This window comes from Eptatretus burgeri, chromosome 17, assembly GCF_056783735.1.
Source record: "Eptatretus burgeri isolate ZD-2024b chromosome 17, Ebu_testis_v1, whole genome shotgun sequence".
Lineage (NCBI taxonomy): Eukaryota > Metazoa > Chordata > Myxini > Myxiniformes > Myxinidae > Eptatretus > Eptatretus burgeri.
In genome coordinates, this window is record NC_140977.1 from 41679023 (window position 1) to 41695309 (window position 16287).

The 16287-nt window shown below is 46.0% G+C and overlaps 1 long non-coding RNA gene across 1 annotated transcript; it reads right to left on the minus strand.

The window, feature by feature from the left end:
* Positions 1–4030: 4030 nt before the first annotated feature.
* LOC147009872 (uncharacterized) lies at positions 4031–6316 on the minus strand. Its single transcript, XR_015052956.1, has 2 exons — positions 6256–6316; positions 4031–4299 (listed from the first exon to the last, which is right to left on the minus strand). It is a non-coding gene; the product is annotated as an uncharacterized LOC147009872 (long non-coding RNA).
* Between the last annotated feature and the right edge of the window lie 9971 nt (positions 6317–16287).

Consider the following 16287-nt stretch of genomic DNA (forward strand, 5'->3'; position numbering starts at 1 on the left):
CGGAACCCAGGATGGAGCTCGAGCCTGCGTGGACCTTTGGATGTGGTGATTGTACCAGTTTACATACAATACACCACCACCTAAGGTCATTTACTCATCTTATTTTACCTTGGGAATTTGGGAATAAACTTGGGAATAAACATGGGGAAATTAAGTTTAAAGGTTCTTGAAAGTGGGTTTTCTTTGGGTCCACGAAAGGATTAATTCAATCCATTATTTGTTATTGGAAAAATATTTTTTGAATCTGAACTTTTTGCAATCCAAACAGCCTCCTGGACCGAATTATATTCGGATTCTGGGGGCACGACTGTATAGGCAAACACCCATACTCCGATCTCTAGCGGTAGCGCACAGTGGACGCACGGTCGACGCAGACTGCCACGGAGGCCATACGTAAGTGCACGGCGGGCGAAGGGGAACTGTGCGTCGACCCTTCGTTGCACGTAGGAAGTCACACAGACCGCAAGGCCACCATACGGCGACCGTGGAAATATTGCGCCGCCTTAATTTTTGGGGGGTTGGGAAAATTCATTTTTCATTGAGAAGAGCTTATGGCAGCCTCACGAATAATGCAAGCCCACCGTACGCCCTACGTACGGTCGATGTGGAACACATCTACGTCATAGCTTGGCTTGTCGAATTGCTTCGGCGAACGTAGAAACGAAAAAAAGTTATAACTCCGCGCTATAATTCCATGGCGCCCCTACAGACTCTCAAATATAGCCAAACGGCGTAGGGCCTCCCTGAGGCCACCTCAGTTTCTCTGCGGCCGCCGCCCGTTTCTGTCAATTCAGAGGGCGTACGGCTGCCGTGTCCTCGCCGGAGAGCAAATGTGACCTTGGCCTTAGTAAATCGATGCCAGGAAACCTGGATGCTCTGATGAAGCAGAAAATAACAAAATAAAGATTGACATTTCAAAGAAACTCATATACATCACTTGGGATATTACAACACAGGATGTGTATAAAGTGCTTGTGCACACATAAGAAGCAAACTATAAACTGTGTTTGAAAGAGTAATTCAATTTTTTTTAGTCCTGGTGAGACATTCGAGAGGTATATATTGTTGCGGTTCGACAAAACCGCATGCCTCTCAGGCAATAGCACCCAACATACAGTGATCCCCAGGCAGTTATTTCATGAGTATTCGTGTAGTTTGTCCTTCCCTCATGTCATGTGGCCAAACGGGACGAATTGTGTGGCGTGGGACTTCCAGTTCGGTCTTATAAATATCCCCATGATCCGTACTCTGACCTCCACTCTAACCCTTTCGTTTTCGCGATAACACACACCAAGCATGGAAGCACACATGCCGTTCAACGGACAATTTTTAATCGGCACACCACGATGCCTCCCTGTCTTGGATGATCCTCCTTGTTGCACACAAAACAACCTTCTTCAGGAATTTGCGCACAATTTTCCATTCAAATCTGCTTGAAACTCCAAACCGTGCCGAGGCTGGTGGGCATCTGAGCAGGTTTCCGATCGCGGAGTTCATGGATGGAGCTGCTGTGGCCCAATAGAGGAGCAGGATTTGGGCCACAGCACATCGCTTTCTGATCCTCGCCCCATGCTTCACCTGGCGCATATAAAGGGAGCAGTGCGGATCCATTGGGAGTCCTTCTTCGAGGTATAACATTCTTTGTGTGCGGTTGCCGTCCTTTGAGAGCAAACGAGTGGACTCCCTGCAGTGCTGTAAACGTGCCACCAGCCCCACAAAGCCAGACGGATTCAGGACCAGCCACAGACGGCAGACCAGTGTGGAGTGTACGTTGCCATGAGTCTCGGCGAATAAATAAGAGGAGATAACGCGCCATATCACGAGGTGGGAACGCTCAGGTGGAGCATCACAAGGAGGTACATGCTTACAAATACAGATCTTTACACATTGAGGTTTGGGATCTTCCTTCTCACACATCTGTTCTCCTCTCTCCATGGACACCCCTCTATGCCGTCTACTGTGGATGCACAAAGAAGAACGCGTTACTGATTCACAATCACATTTTCCTCTGGAATGTCACTGCACCCCTCACATCGCACACATCACACCTCCCACCCCCACACCGTAGTCACCAGTATCTTTCCCACTTATATCCCCACCCTCCTCCTCAAGGGTCCTGGGCCACGTTGGTCAGATGGCCATGCCAGGTATTTTGAAGGCGCTTTTTCTCACCTTTCTCTCTCTTTCTAAGCTATCTAAATTTCTGTGTGTGTGTGTGTGTTTGTGTGTGTGTGTTTGTGTGTGTGTGTGTCTGTGTGTGTGCGTGTGTGTGTGTGTGTGTGCGTGTGTGTGTGTGTGCGTGCGTGTGTGTGTGTGCGTGTGTGCGTGTGTATGCGTGTGTGTGTGTGTATGTGTGTGCGTGTGTGCGTGTGTATGCGTGTGTGTGTGTGTATGTGTGTGTGTGTGTGTGTGTGTGTGTGTCTGTGTGTGTGTGTGAGGGAGATGGTGCCTGTCCAAGCTGAAGTAAGATTGTCGAAGATAGTTTGGATAATCCCACTGTGTCCGCTTTTGAAAGTTGTTATGTTTTGCCGCAGCCCACGAATTCCTTGCTGTGCCCTGCTGTACATAAAACAAAACCCCATTCACTGTGCCACATCCCTTTCTTCACATCTGTGGTAAATAAATGTGTTGTATGGAAATGTTCCCAGCTCGTTTTCGTGTTTTCTTTCATTCGTCCAGTATGGCCCACACCTCGTTTAGCAAGGACATAATTCCCCCAACGATCTGTTTCCTAGCCGGTATGTGTTGGGCAGTTCCACTCGGCTGCATCTAATCTGGTAAGGTAATCGGTTTAAGCAAATGCATTCCGAGGGGGTGTTCCCCGGTAATTAGATCGCATGAGCTTCAGGTAAGTGGAATTTGACAGAGGACCTTAAGTCACGTGGTGGATTTATTGGCGTTCGTGGTTGATTTGCGACCCGCAGCATCACAAAGTGATTCATGTGTGACGGACTGCAATTCTGGTGAATCTGTTGGAAACCCTATGTAGTTCACCCCTCATGGTCTTTGCCCCTGACCCCGGGCTGTAACAATATAAAATTGGTGAAACAAAATGAGAAAAACTCGTAAAATAAACCACACGAAGATACACCTTGTAAAGTGAACCACACGAAGAGACACCTTGTAAAGTGAACCTCATGAAGAGACACCTCGTAAAGTAAACCACACAAAGAGAGATCTCGTAAAGTAAACCACACAAAGAGACACCTCGTAAGGTAAACCACACAAAGAAACGCCTCGCAAAGTAAACCAAATGAAGAGACACCTTGTCGAGTAAACCTCGTATTCTCAGAAATACGAGAAAGAGACAGCTCGTATTCTCAGAAATCATAAGAATAAAATGATTCTTACGTTTGTCAAAGGAAGTTCAACACATCCAAGAGTCAAGAGCAGCAAAGTAACCACAAATAAGGCGAGAACAACTCACGAAGTGCAAGATCATGAAATACAAAATGCACTGAAAGCTGCACCGACGAGAACACGTCACAGCCGACTCATGAACATATTGTGGGACAAGCTACAAATGGCCACGTAATGACGTAATAACATCAATGACGTACCGGGCATGGGAGGCTCAGCGGGAATGAATATGGGGTGGTGTTATGGATTCACCTTTTTTATCGAAACTGAACGAATTTTTTTTGAATAATAAACAAAAGAAAACGTCACAATATTTGAGGAGCATCCAAACAAGGTCATGCAAATCGACGTGTAAATAATCAAGTTATTCAAAAACGAAAAGCTGCCCAGGCCTCCCAGGCCCCACATGCACAGAAGGGTGAAAGGGAAAGTAAAACAAAATGTGAACTCGCTATTAACCTCCCCTCCTAAAACAAGATAATCATGACCGAGGCTTTCTTCCATGGACCATCTTGTGTTTTGGAGGTTCAAGTACTTGGTGTCATGTGGACGATGTCTGCTGACGCGGATTGGTCACACTGAAACATTGTGCTTCCAAAATGGCCGAATCAAAGGTAATTACACTCGAGGGGACGGCGTGGTTCCCGACCATGTCATGAAAACACAAAGGTGACGAGCTGAAGAGTTTATTGTAAGCGACAAGTACAGGATCGATGGACAAACATGAAATAGAGATTTTACATTCATTGATGTAATGAAGGGTTCATATTTGAAGAGAAACTGTTCATGTTTATAATCATTGTTAACAATCAACACATGGCAGGAACATCAAGCAAAGGAAATGGTGAAACAGGTGTCTTGTTGGAAGAATGAGATGAGAAGATGTGAGGAGGTGTGTCCGGTCCTGGTCATGGAACTCTTATTCAACCTGATGGACCACTTGGGACGAGAAGGAAAGATGTAATTACACGGATTGTTCATGAGATTGGTTAATCATGTCAATAAGTTATACCAAGCAGATCCTCCCTTCGACTGGATCAACAAATATTAACATTTTAGACTCAATGTGGATCTCACATACCACAACCCAAACTCTTATTACTTCATCTTTTACCATGGTATCTTGAACAAAACAACCCAAACGAGAGGGGGAGCACTCGGTGGAGTGCAAAACCTCCGCCGCCAACACTGCTGGGTCACTCAAGTGAACCTGATATCCTATTCATTCAATTTGACGTCAACAGTGCTCACAGAGTTATAGTTGGCAACTTTCCCTTTTACTTTTAACTTTTACATACTCAATTAATTCGTCATAACTCGATTCCTTGAGACAGAAATTGATTTTACGTGGGTATATCCACCTGAAGTTCCAAAATCAGCCGCAATTATAATTTTGGCATGTTTTTTGTTGGAAATCACTTTTAACATGGAGAAACACATCGAAATTTTGTTGAAAAAAAAGTTGCAAAAATTTTTTTCTCAAACAAAATTTTTTGGGGGGGGGTTTGGAAATCACTTTAAACATGCAGAAATGCAAAAAAAATTTCAAATACTTTTTCAAAATGGCCACCATAGCGGCCATATTGGATTTTGGACCAAGTCCAAAATCTCATGGCATGATCCGTGGACCATACCTTATCCTCCCACCAAGTTTCGTCGAAATCCGTCGAGGAGTTTTTCGGTAATACTGTTCACAAACAAACAAACAAATAAGCAGTCAGAGACTGGTACTTATGAAATCGTTAACTTGACCTCTGACCTTGTCTCATAAAAGCTGTCTGGAGAGAAGGGAGCGATGCAAACCAGAAGTTTCTACGATGATTCTGTACCAAACCATCAAAAATCGTAACGTCGACCAAAGCAAAAATCTCCATTTCTCCACGTGAATTCACGGAATTATGTTTGACCTCACTGTGACCTTGACCTTTGACTGATTTTGACCAAAATCTAACCAGCACGAGCCATCACCCTCCTGAATCACGTGGTGTAATTTGACATTGGCAGCTTCTTCCGTTCTCGAGTTATCGTGCCGACAAACAAACAAACAAACAAACAGAAACGGAAGGCATCAATATATTTACGAAATCTTTAGATTTCGAAAGTAACAAACAAACAAACAGAAAGGGGTGAAAACAGTAACCTCCGATCTTCGATGGCGGAGGTGAAATATAAAGGAAAGACACAGCTCCTGTAACTGTTACAATAACTTTGACATTCCCCATGAAATGTGATGTTCCTCTGGGAGGAATCATCACCTGTTCTCACGGTGTCACAATGATGGTTTTAATTTCACAGAATCGGGAATAGAACCCAGAATAACAAACATCAATGTTGAGTGAGATACTAAACTACCTGTCTGACGGCTGTCTCCCATCAACGAGTGGTTCATGGATTGAGAGTACAAGGTGGGGTAGGGGGTGGAGGCGTGGGGGAGGGGGGAGGGGTCGGGGGTTTATAGATCTGACACAATATTTCGTGCTGCAAATAATTAATGAACAAAACAAATACTGGGTCGAGCACATGGTTGGAAATCACACAGATTAGAGATTATATTGAGATATAATAAAGTTACTTAAACATTACATCTGACAAATGAACCCCATTGTAATTGTTACATTCCCGACAACGAATCGACATGTTGTTCATCACCACGTGTGATGTATCTTGAACGAGAGTGTTGATGGATGTTTCAACGATGTTTTCCTTCAATTAATTATTCTATACATTCAGGATAATTATCGTGTGGACGTCACAGTGTTACATCATTCAAAACCTTATCAAAGATTATCAAGAAATATTTTTGTAGAGTTGGTGAAATTAAATACACATTGTGAGGAATCTTGGAAAACATTCATCACTCGACATTTGTGAACATTAAACCGGAACTGCACTTACCTCTTGGTGATCCATCATCTATCGACCTTCCTATCCACGGAAGAACCACCAACGGAATCTCCTGTGGAGAAACACCGATGGGGTGGAAATGTGAAGATGCAAGACATTGATTTGTGGAAAAGAAGTTGATGGGGGTTGGGGGGTGGAGAGATGGTGGGGGTAAAGAGAGGGGGGAGGGGGAGGGGTGGGCGGTGGGGGTGAAGATATGGTTTGGGTAAAGAGGGGGAGGGATGGGCGTTTGGTGAAGAAAGGAAATGAAGATGACGTGTAATGAGGAGAGGAATGTGAAGATATTCATGGAGATATTGATTCTCATTTACTGTGAAATAGTTTGGACAAAAATTACTGAAAGAAAAAGTGAAATCTCGAATGTGTGAAAATGAGATTATCAGGAATGTCACGTTTATATTTACTTCGAAGGATTTTCACGTTTGTAAAGTGTTGAAGAAGAAGACACGTCAGGTCGTCCTCGCTGATCTGGTCCATCATGATCCTCTCCTGGTTCTGGTTCCTCCATCATGGTTGACGACACAACGAAGGCCAAAGAAAGGAGCATTGTAGTCAATATCAGGAACTTCATGGTCCTGCAGCACATTCGAGTGGGTTTTGTGATGGAGGTGATCCAGAGATTATTACCCTCACCAAGGGAGAGGATGTTGCATTTGGGTCCTTTTGTCTGTCTGTCTGTCCGTCTGTCTGTCTGTCTGTCTGTCTTTCTGTCCGCACAGAACTTTCGTGTTTTTCTCCACAACCAGTTGTTGGATTGAGATGAAATTTTCGACATTGGTCCGACTATTCCGATACAATGTTTTAAAGATAATAACGACGTCGAAAGTCACGTGGTTTGGCAGCCATATTTTAAAAACGGAAACTCTGAAACTGCACAAAGGAAGAAATTGAAACTTGCCACACAGCAATTCTGATGAATGAGTGTGATTTTTGCGATTTCATCGGTGCTCTTGTTATGACGTCATAATTGCCTTCTTCTTCTTCTTCTTCTTCTGCTGCGACAACCATTATCCCACTGTTTTTATGGAGTCAGCCACTTTGCCCGAGCCTTCATAACCGGCTCACCAGGCTTGACGGTTGACAAGTTATTGCTGGAATTTGGAATTTGGCCATGGTGCTGGGTGCTGGGGATAGCTCGCCTGCTCTTCACGAAGGACACCATGGAATGATAGAAGATTTGTCTCCCGACCATCACCATCTTTCTCTGTTTCACTTACTGCTCTCCAAATTCTACAAACTTAAACACTTTCTATGTCTTTCTTAATTCTTGCCATGAGGACTTGACATCCGAACATCCTCAAGCAGAATTTCTCAATATGGGAGACTTCAGTGGACAACACAGAGAATGGCTGAAATCTTCCCACATTTTTGTTGGGGGGGGGGGGTCGGGGAGGGGGTTGAAACTCGAACGTTTCCCTTTCTAAATTATTTGGAATAAATTATCACGCACCCTTCCCATATCCCAGATCGTCTTGACCACACTACCATTACCTTGGATTTGTTCTTCACTTCCAATCAGGTGCATTACATCTATACAATTTCACTTCCGATTCGTTCTTCTAACCACAATCCTGTGAACATCCCTTTACTTTCCCCCACTTCTCATCCGAATACTCCGACGAAACGGCAGTATTGGCATTTCAATAAAGCTGACTCGACAGGTTTACGAAACTTCTTTCTGACTTTCCCTGGAAAGACCTCTCCCTCTCCTTGGGTGATGCCTCCATCTCTGCTTAATGTGTAGCTGAGGTTATTGTTGCAGGAATGGAGGCTTATATCCCCTTCTCTTTCAAATCTATCTATCCGACCAATTCTGCTCTGCGTCCATTCGTGTAAGGGATGTCGCATCTTGAACATGGAAAAACTCTTCTTCCTCTGACTCGTATTCAGCTTTCATATCGGCCAGAAATCATTGCAAACATGTTATTCGTGAGGTGAAGCATTCCTTTATTCAAACGAAATGTGACAACTTCTCATCTTCTTTCACTAATAGATCTTTCTGGTCCTGAGCTAAAAGTATCTCCAACAACTTCTGTTGCTCTAACTTTCCTTCAGTTTTCCGTTCAGATGATGCTCTCGCTGTCTCTCCGACCAATAAAGCAACTCTTTTTGTTTCTCATTTCTCCTCCAACACCACACTGGAACCTTCCATCTCCCTCTGCTGCTCCCCTCATCAATCCAATGTCCCTCCCCATAATCTCTTTTCACGTAGTCAAAAAAATACATCTCTCTCTCTGGATATCAGCAAAGCCGACGGGCAAGATGACATTCCTCCCTGTGTCTCAAATGAATATGCTACAGAAGTTGCACCCCGTGCTTCCTCGTTATTTCGTTTTTGTGTAAAAACCCAAACTTTTCCTCTTCCCTGGAAACATGCCTCAGTACAACCTATTTTAAAGAAAGGTGATCGTTCAAACCCTTCCGACTACAGTCCGATTGCTCTGATTTCCACTGTTTCCAAAGTCCATGAATGTCTTCTCCATTCCCATTTTCTCAAGCATCTTGAATCTCACAGTCTTCCATCTGACAACCAATACGACTTTCGCAAGGCAATGTCTACAGGTGATATCCTTTCTGACATTACGAATGTTGGGGCCTCTTTTCGAGATGATGAGGAATCCTTTGTTCTCGGCCTTGATATCTCAAAATCCATTGACAGAATTTGGCATCGGGACCTGATTTCCAAGCTTCCCTCTTTCACCTTTCCTCCTTCACTCTGCTCTCTCACATCGAGCTTTCTCTCCGACCACTCTGTCTCTGTGATTGTTGATGCTTCATCATCTCCCCCTTCCCCATCAACAGCGGTGCAACTCAGGGTTCCTTCTGTCCCTAACACTTTTCCTTCTTTTTGTCAATGACCTTCTTTCTTCCACAAATAACCAAATGTACTCGTATGCTGACGACTAAACATGACATTCCTCAATGTCTTTTACATGTGCCCCATATTCCCACACTCGATCGACATCTCGTTTCATCACAGCCACCTCTTTAAATTCGGATTTGGACAAGATCCCAGTGGGGCAAATGTAATCAAGTTAAGTTTATTGTTTAAAAAACTCAATCTCTCTCTCTCTCTCTCTCTCTCTCTCTCTCTCTCTCTCTCTCTCTCTCTCTCTCTCTCTCTCTCTCTCTCTCTCTCTCTCTCTCTCTCTCTCTCTCTCTCTCTCTCTCTCTCTCTCTCTCTCTCTCTCTCTCTCTCTCTCTCTCTCTCTCTCTCTCTCTCTCTCTCTCTCTCTCTCTCTCTCTCTCTCTCTCTCTCTCTCTCTCTCTCTCTCTCTCTCTCTCTCTCTCTCTCTCTCTCTCTCTCTCTCTCTCTCTCTCTCTCTCTCTCTCTCTCTCTCTCTCTCTCTCTCTCTCTCTCTCTCTCTCTCTCTCTCTCTCTCTCTCTCTCTCTCTCTCTCTCTCTCTCTCTCTCTCTCTCTCTCTCTCTCTCTCTCTCTCTCTCTCTCTCTCTCTCTCTCTCTCTCTCTCTCTCTCTCTCTCTCTCTCTCTCTCTCTCTCTCTCTCTCTCTCTCTCTCTCTCTCTCTCTCTCTCTCTCTCTCTCTCTCTCTCTCTCTCTCTCTCTCTCTCTCTCTCTCTCTCTCTCTCTCTCTCTCTCTCTCTCTCTCTCTCTCTCTCTCTCTCTCTCTCTCTCTCTCTCTCTCTCTCTCTCTCTCTCTCTCTCTCTCTCTCTCTCTCTCTCTCTCTCTCTCTCTCTCTCTCTCTCTCTCTCTCTCTCTCTCCCCCCCCCCTCTAAAACTCCTCTCAACTCTCCAATCTCCCTTGAAAGCTCCAGAATTACACCATGTGATGAGATAAACCTCCCAGGTATGACTCAAACATCATGAGCCTGGTGTTGGCGCAGTGGTTCGGGCAGCGGCTTGGGATCCAAGAGGTCCTGAGTTCAAGCCCCGTTGGGCCACTGAATTAATACACCAGGGGGTTGACTAAGCCTCTCATCCTTCCGAGGCCGGCGAAATGAGTACCAGTGTACTGGGCCGGTGTATACCCCGGTTAAAATAGGTGTACCAGATCCCTGTGTCGTAAGAGGCGACCAGGGTTGCGTCAGGAAGGGCATCCGGTGTAAAAGATGTGCCAAATCACTATGCGGATCATACGGATGATCCGCTGTGGCGACCCCGAACGGGAGCAGCCGAAAGAAGAAGAAGAAGAGTATTACTCAAACATCATATTTACTCCTGCCTTCTTTGGCCTTACTCTTCTCCTCCTGCCTGGCTGCTCCACCTTCAACATCCTTCTCCCGATATACTCTGCTTCCCTCCTGTGCACATGTCCAAACCATCTCAATCTCACCTCTCTCACTTTATCTCCAAACCGTCCTAACTGCGCGGTCCCCCTCATATACCCATTCCTTATCCTGTCCATCCTTGTCACTTCCAACGAGATTCGCAGCATCTTTAACTCTGCCACCTCCAGCTCCGCTTCCTGTCTTTTTGTTTGCACCACCACCTCCAAACCATACAACATAGCTGGTCTCACTACCGTCTTATATACTTTCGCCTTGACTCTTGCAGCTACACTTCTGTCTCAAATCACTCCTGCAACTCTTCTCCAACCACTCCATCCTGCCTGCACTCTCTTTTTCACTTCTCTCCCACACTCTCCGTTACTTTGGACAGTTGATCCCAAGTATTTAAACCCATCCACCTTCCCCACCTCAACTCCTTGCAACCGCACCATACCACCACCCTCCCTCTCATTTACGCACATGTACTCCGTCTTACTCCGACTGACTATCATTCCCCTTCTGTCCAGTGCGTACCTCCACCTCTCGAGGCTCGCCTCAGCCTGCTCCCTACGCTCCCTGCAGATCATGATGTCATCCGCGAACATCATAGTCCATGGGGACTCCAGTCTGATCTCGTCCGTCAACCTGTCCATTACCATTGCAAACAGAAAGGCCTCAGAGTCGATCCTTGGTGCAATCCCACTTTAACCTTAAACCGGTCCGTCATTCCTACCGCACACCTCACCGCTGTCACACTGTCCTCATACATATCCTGCACGATCCTCACATACTTCTCCACCACTCCCGACTTCCTCCTACAATGCCACAACTCCTCTCTTGGCACCCTATCATAAGCTTTCTCTAAATCCACAAACACACAATGTAACTCCTTCGCTCCTTCCCAAAACTTCTCCATCAACATTCTCAAAGCAAACGTCGCATCAGTGGTGCTCTTTCCTGGCATAAACCCATATTGCTGCTCACAGATCGTCACCTCTCCTCTCAACCAAGCTTCCACTACTCTTTCCCACAACTTCATGGTGTGGCTTAACAACTTTATCCCTCTGTAATTTCCACAGCTCTGCACAGCACCCTTATTCTTGAAAATCGGAACCAGTACACTTCATCTCCACTCCTCCGGCATCCTCTCACTTTCCAAGACTTTATTAAACAATCTGGTTAAAAACCCCACTGCCATCTCTCCTAAGCACTTCCATGCCTCCACTGGGATACCATCTGGGCCAACCGCCTTTCCACTTTTCATCGTCTTCATAGCAGTCCTCACTTCATCCTTACTGATCCACCCCACTTCCAGATTCACTATCTCCACCTCTTCCAACCTTCTCTCTCTCATTTTCTTCATTCATCAGCTCCTCAAAGTACGCCATCCACCTTCTCAACACACTCTCCTCGCTCGTCAGCACATTCCCATTTGCGTCCTTTATCACCCTAACCTGCAGCACATCCTTCCCAGCTCGGTCCCTCTGTCTTGCCAATCTATATGAATCCTTTTCCCCTTCTTTTGTATCCAACTTCTCATAAAGCTCATCATATGCCTTTTCATTGGCCTTTGCCACCTCTCTTTTTGCCTTTCGCCGCCACTCCTTGTACTCCTGCCTACTTTCTTCATCTCTCTGACTATCCCACTTCTTTTTTGCCAACCCCTTCTTCCTCATACTTTCCTGCACTTCCTCATTCCACCACCAACTCTCCTTATCATCCTTTCTCTGTCCAGATGTCACACCAAGTACCTTCCTAGCTATCTCACTCACAACTCCTGCTGTCGTTGCCCAATCATCCCACCCATCTTTACCACCATCCAACGCCTGTCTCACCTCCTCCCTAAATTTCACGCAACAGTCTTCCTCCTTCAGCTTCCACCATCTGGTCCTTGGTTCAGCCCTCACTCTCTTCCTCAACCTCACCTCTAAAGTCATCCTACAGACCACCAATCGATGCTGTCGAGCTACACTCTCCCCTGCCACCACCTTACAGTCACTAATCTCTTTCAGGTTGCATCTCCTGCTTAAGATGTAATCCACCTGTGTGCACTTTCCTCCACTCTTGTATGTCACCCTGTGTTCCTCATTCTTCTTGAAATACGTATTTACCACTGCCATTTCCATTCTTTTTGCAAACTCTACCACCATTTGCCCTTCCACATTTCTCTTGTTGAGACCGTACCTACCCATCACCTCATCATCCTCTTTATTCCCTTCCCCAACATGCCCATTGAAATCTGCTCCAATCACCACTCTTTCATCCTTGGATACACTCTCCACCACTTCATCTAACTCACTTCAGAAATCTTCTTTATACTCCATCTCACACCGCATATGTGGGGCATATGCACTGATGACATTCATCATCACCCCTTCAATTTCCAACTTCACACTCATCACTCGGTCAGACACTCTCCTCACTTCCAATACCCTCTTGACATAATCTTCCTTCAGGATTACCCCGACACCATTTCTCCTCCCATCCACACCATGGTAGAACAGTTTGAAACCACCTCCAATGCTCCTCGCCTTACTCCCCATCCACTTGGTCTCTTGTACACACAGTATGTCCACCTTTCTTCTCTCCATCATATCAGCCAACTCTCGCCAGTCATCGTCCCAACATTCAGAGTTCCAACTCTCACCTGCACACTTCTACCCTTCCCCCTCTCCCACTGCCTCCGGACTCGCCTTCTCCGTCTCCTTCCCCTCCTTCGCCCAGCAGTAGCACAATTTCCACTGGTACCCTGCTGACCACCGGTACCGGTGGCGGTCGTTGGTAACCCGGGCCTCGACCGATCCGGTATGGAAATTCGTTTTGTTGTCCGCATAATGATTTGGCATAGGTTTTTACACCGCATGCCCTTCCTGACGCAACCCTGGTCGCCTCTTATGACACACAGGGATATGGTACACCTATTCTAGCCGGGGCATACCCCTCATCTCTTGAATATAACCCCTCATCTCACACCTCATTGCTTGTATATAACCCTTCATCTCACCGCTCATCGCTTGTGTATAACCCTTCATCTCACACCTCCTTGCTTGTATATAACCCTTCATCTCACCACTCATTGCTTGTATATAACCCTTCATATCACCGCTCAATGCTTGTATATAACCCCTCATCTCACCCCTCATCACTTGTATATAACCATTCATATCACCACTCATTGCTTGTATATAACCCTTCATATCACCGCTCAATGTTTGCATATCACCCTTAATCTCAATGCTCATCGCTTGCATTTCAGCCCTGTGGCTTTTGCTCATCGCGTCCATTGTATCGTTCATCGGGTGCAGTCAGTTGCTGATTCAGTTGCCCATCATATCCATTCTGCTGCTCTATTTGCATACATTTTGTCAACTCAACAAATCAATTTGCACTTAAAACTGGGCCTTCATAAGCACCATATCGAATTGTAGTGGCTATGCTGGCTGCTACCCTGCTGGATTATTTCAACGGGTGCCTGATTTTCCAGTGGCTAAGGGTGGGAGTTGTGCCCCACCTTCATAAAAGCACCTTCTCAGTGCCCTCAATCATTGCTTCGTTTGGGTCCTGGGTCATTGATGCAACATTTGCATCCTCTATATCATTTATATAACCCACCAGGATCTGCCTACGTTGGTCCGCCATTGTCCATACCAATATGTTTAAATATAATTTTGACAAACGGCTTCTAATTTAGAGGTGCGTGGAGCACACCTCAGGTCCAATTCCAAACTCCTGACACCAAACTGTTGCGGACCTGGGGTCGCGGAAGTACTACGAGGGTGGGGGTATCCCTGGTTCTCCCCTGACTTACCGGGAATGGCAGGTCATTGCACACGAAAAACTTCGTGACACGGCGTGTTGCAAAACGACTGCAAATGCCATGTAGTTTGAACACGTGATAGGATCCTCCATGTGACACCATTCACCTAAGAACACATGATCTCCCTATTGGGGAATCACATCCTTGGAAATTATGCTTTTGTTATCTTTATTGGATCGTGATTAATGCGGCTGAGCTTTCTGATAATTAGTGGGGAATTATAACCTCCCGACAAATCAACATATGGACCTTCCTGGACAAATGGAAGAAAGTACAACCACGGGCAGATTGGAAATATAACAATAACAAGGCAAATGTGTCCAAGAGCCGCATCCTAAAGGTTTTGTCTTCACCAGAAGAAGAAGAATATAAGTTGTCCGAAGGACTATTTTGAAGCATCTTGTTTTGGATGAAAGATTCATTTTCGAAAGTCAAAACATCCGCATTTTTATCACAACAACAATAACAACAACTTCCGATATTTCATCACGTGCCTTGATGGAGCCAATAGCGAGACCCGTCATGGAGGCATGACGAGAAAATAGTGTATTTCCGAAATTACAATACATTCATTGGAATAATCTTTAAATCATAACGTGAACTTTTCGAAACTTTAAAGCAAATGTCCGAATATATTTAAAAGTTCATGAAAGACGCTCTCAAAAAGGAACCCTCAATGCTAGGATGTGTTGCGGTGTTTTGTATTTAAGGAGATCCGGATCCTGGATATAAAAGAGCCGTGTGCTGCATCCTACAAGTTTTGTCTTCACCAGCAGAAGAACAACAACAAGAACAACAAGAACAACAAGAACAACAAGAACAACAAGAACAACAAGAACAACAAGAACAACAAGAACAACAAGAACAACAAGCTCTCTTCGAGCCAGCGTTCGCAACACGAGACGTGGCGAAAAATATATTTACAATGAGCGATGAGGTGTACTGGAGGGAGGGAGAGGAACTTAAAAGTTTTCATGGTGTCAAAGGGAAACTGGGGCAGTAAAAGGGGGAATGCAATTCAAAGAGTGTAAGCAAGGTGTGTATATATCTAAAAAGGGAAAACAAATGTATAAGTTGCAGACTTAACTTATGCCTTATCTACCTGTTAACAAAACAGGGTACCCATCAGACCACACACACAGGGAGACAAATTGGGACTGGTATGTATGTCACCGTTGTGGTGTAGTCTGCAGGCCTACGGGGAGGGGCATGATGATGATGCATGACGGGCGTGATGATTGGAGGAGTGGTCGTGGTGGTTATCGTATCTGCAAGGGATATAGGGTGTGCGCGCCGTCTGAGGCGTTATAGTAATGCTGGAGTCGGCCGGCTCGTGAGTGTACCGAATACGGAATAAAGGGGAGCCGCGGGCACAGTACGCCCGCGCTTGCACTGTGCAACACAGCCCGGCTCGACTGTCCTTCCGCTCGTGCCTGCCTGCTAAGCATCTCCCATTTCAGTACAGTACAGTTGGCGAACGAGGATCTTCGGATCGACGTGTGTAAGGGTGGCAAATGACCCGTGTGGTTCCAAGCTACGGAGCCAAAGGTCTCGCCAGCGCGAACATGGCAGAGGGTCGGTGCATGGCAAACGTACGCGTGCCCGCCTTCGTCGGAATCGACTTCGGCCACGTCGAGTGGGCAACGTTCGTTCGTTTGGTTCATTTTCCTGTTCGTTTTGTCGAGGACACGCGTTTCGGCTCGAACGCGGCGTTGGACGTCGCGCAAGCTCTGGAGAATGTCCGAGGTCTCGATGGTCGGGGCACAGCAGATGGTCTAGGGGTCATCGCGATGGGCCAGGCACGCACGGCCATGCGCACGGTCTGCGGCACGGGTCGTGGGCGAGCGTGGCAATGCAATCACTCGGACGGCGGTCTGAGCTCTCGAGGTCGTCTACAGTGTGTGGGCCGAGGGTCATCGCCCATTATTACGGTCATAGATGGCGGTGTGCGAAGCGATCCTTCCATTCCGGGTCGAG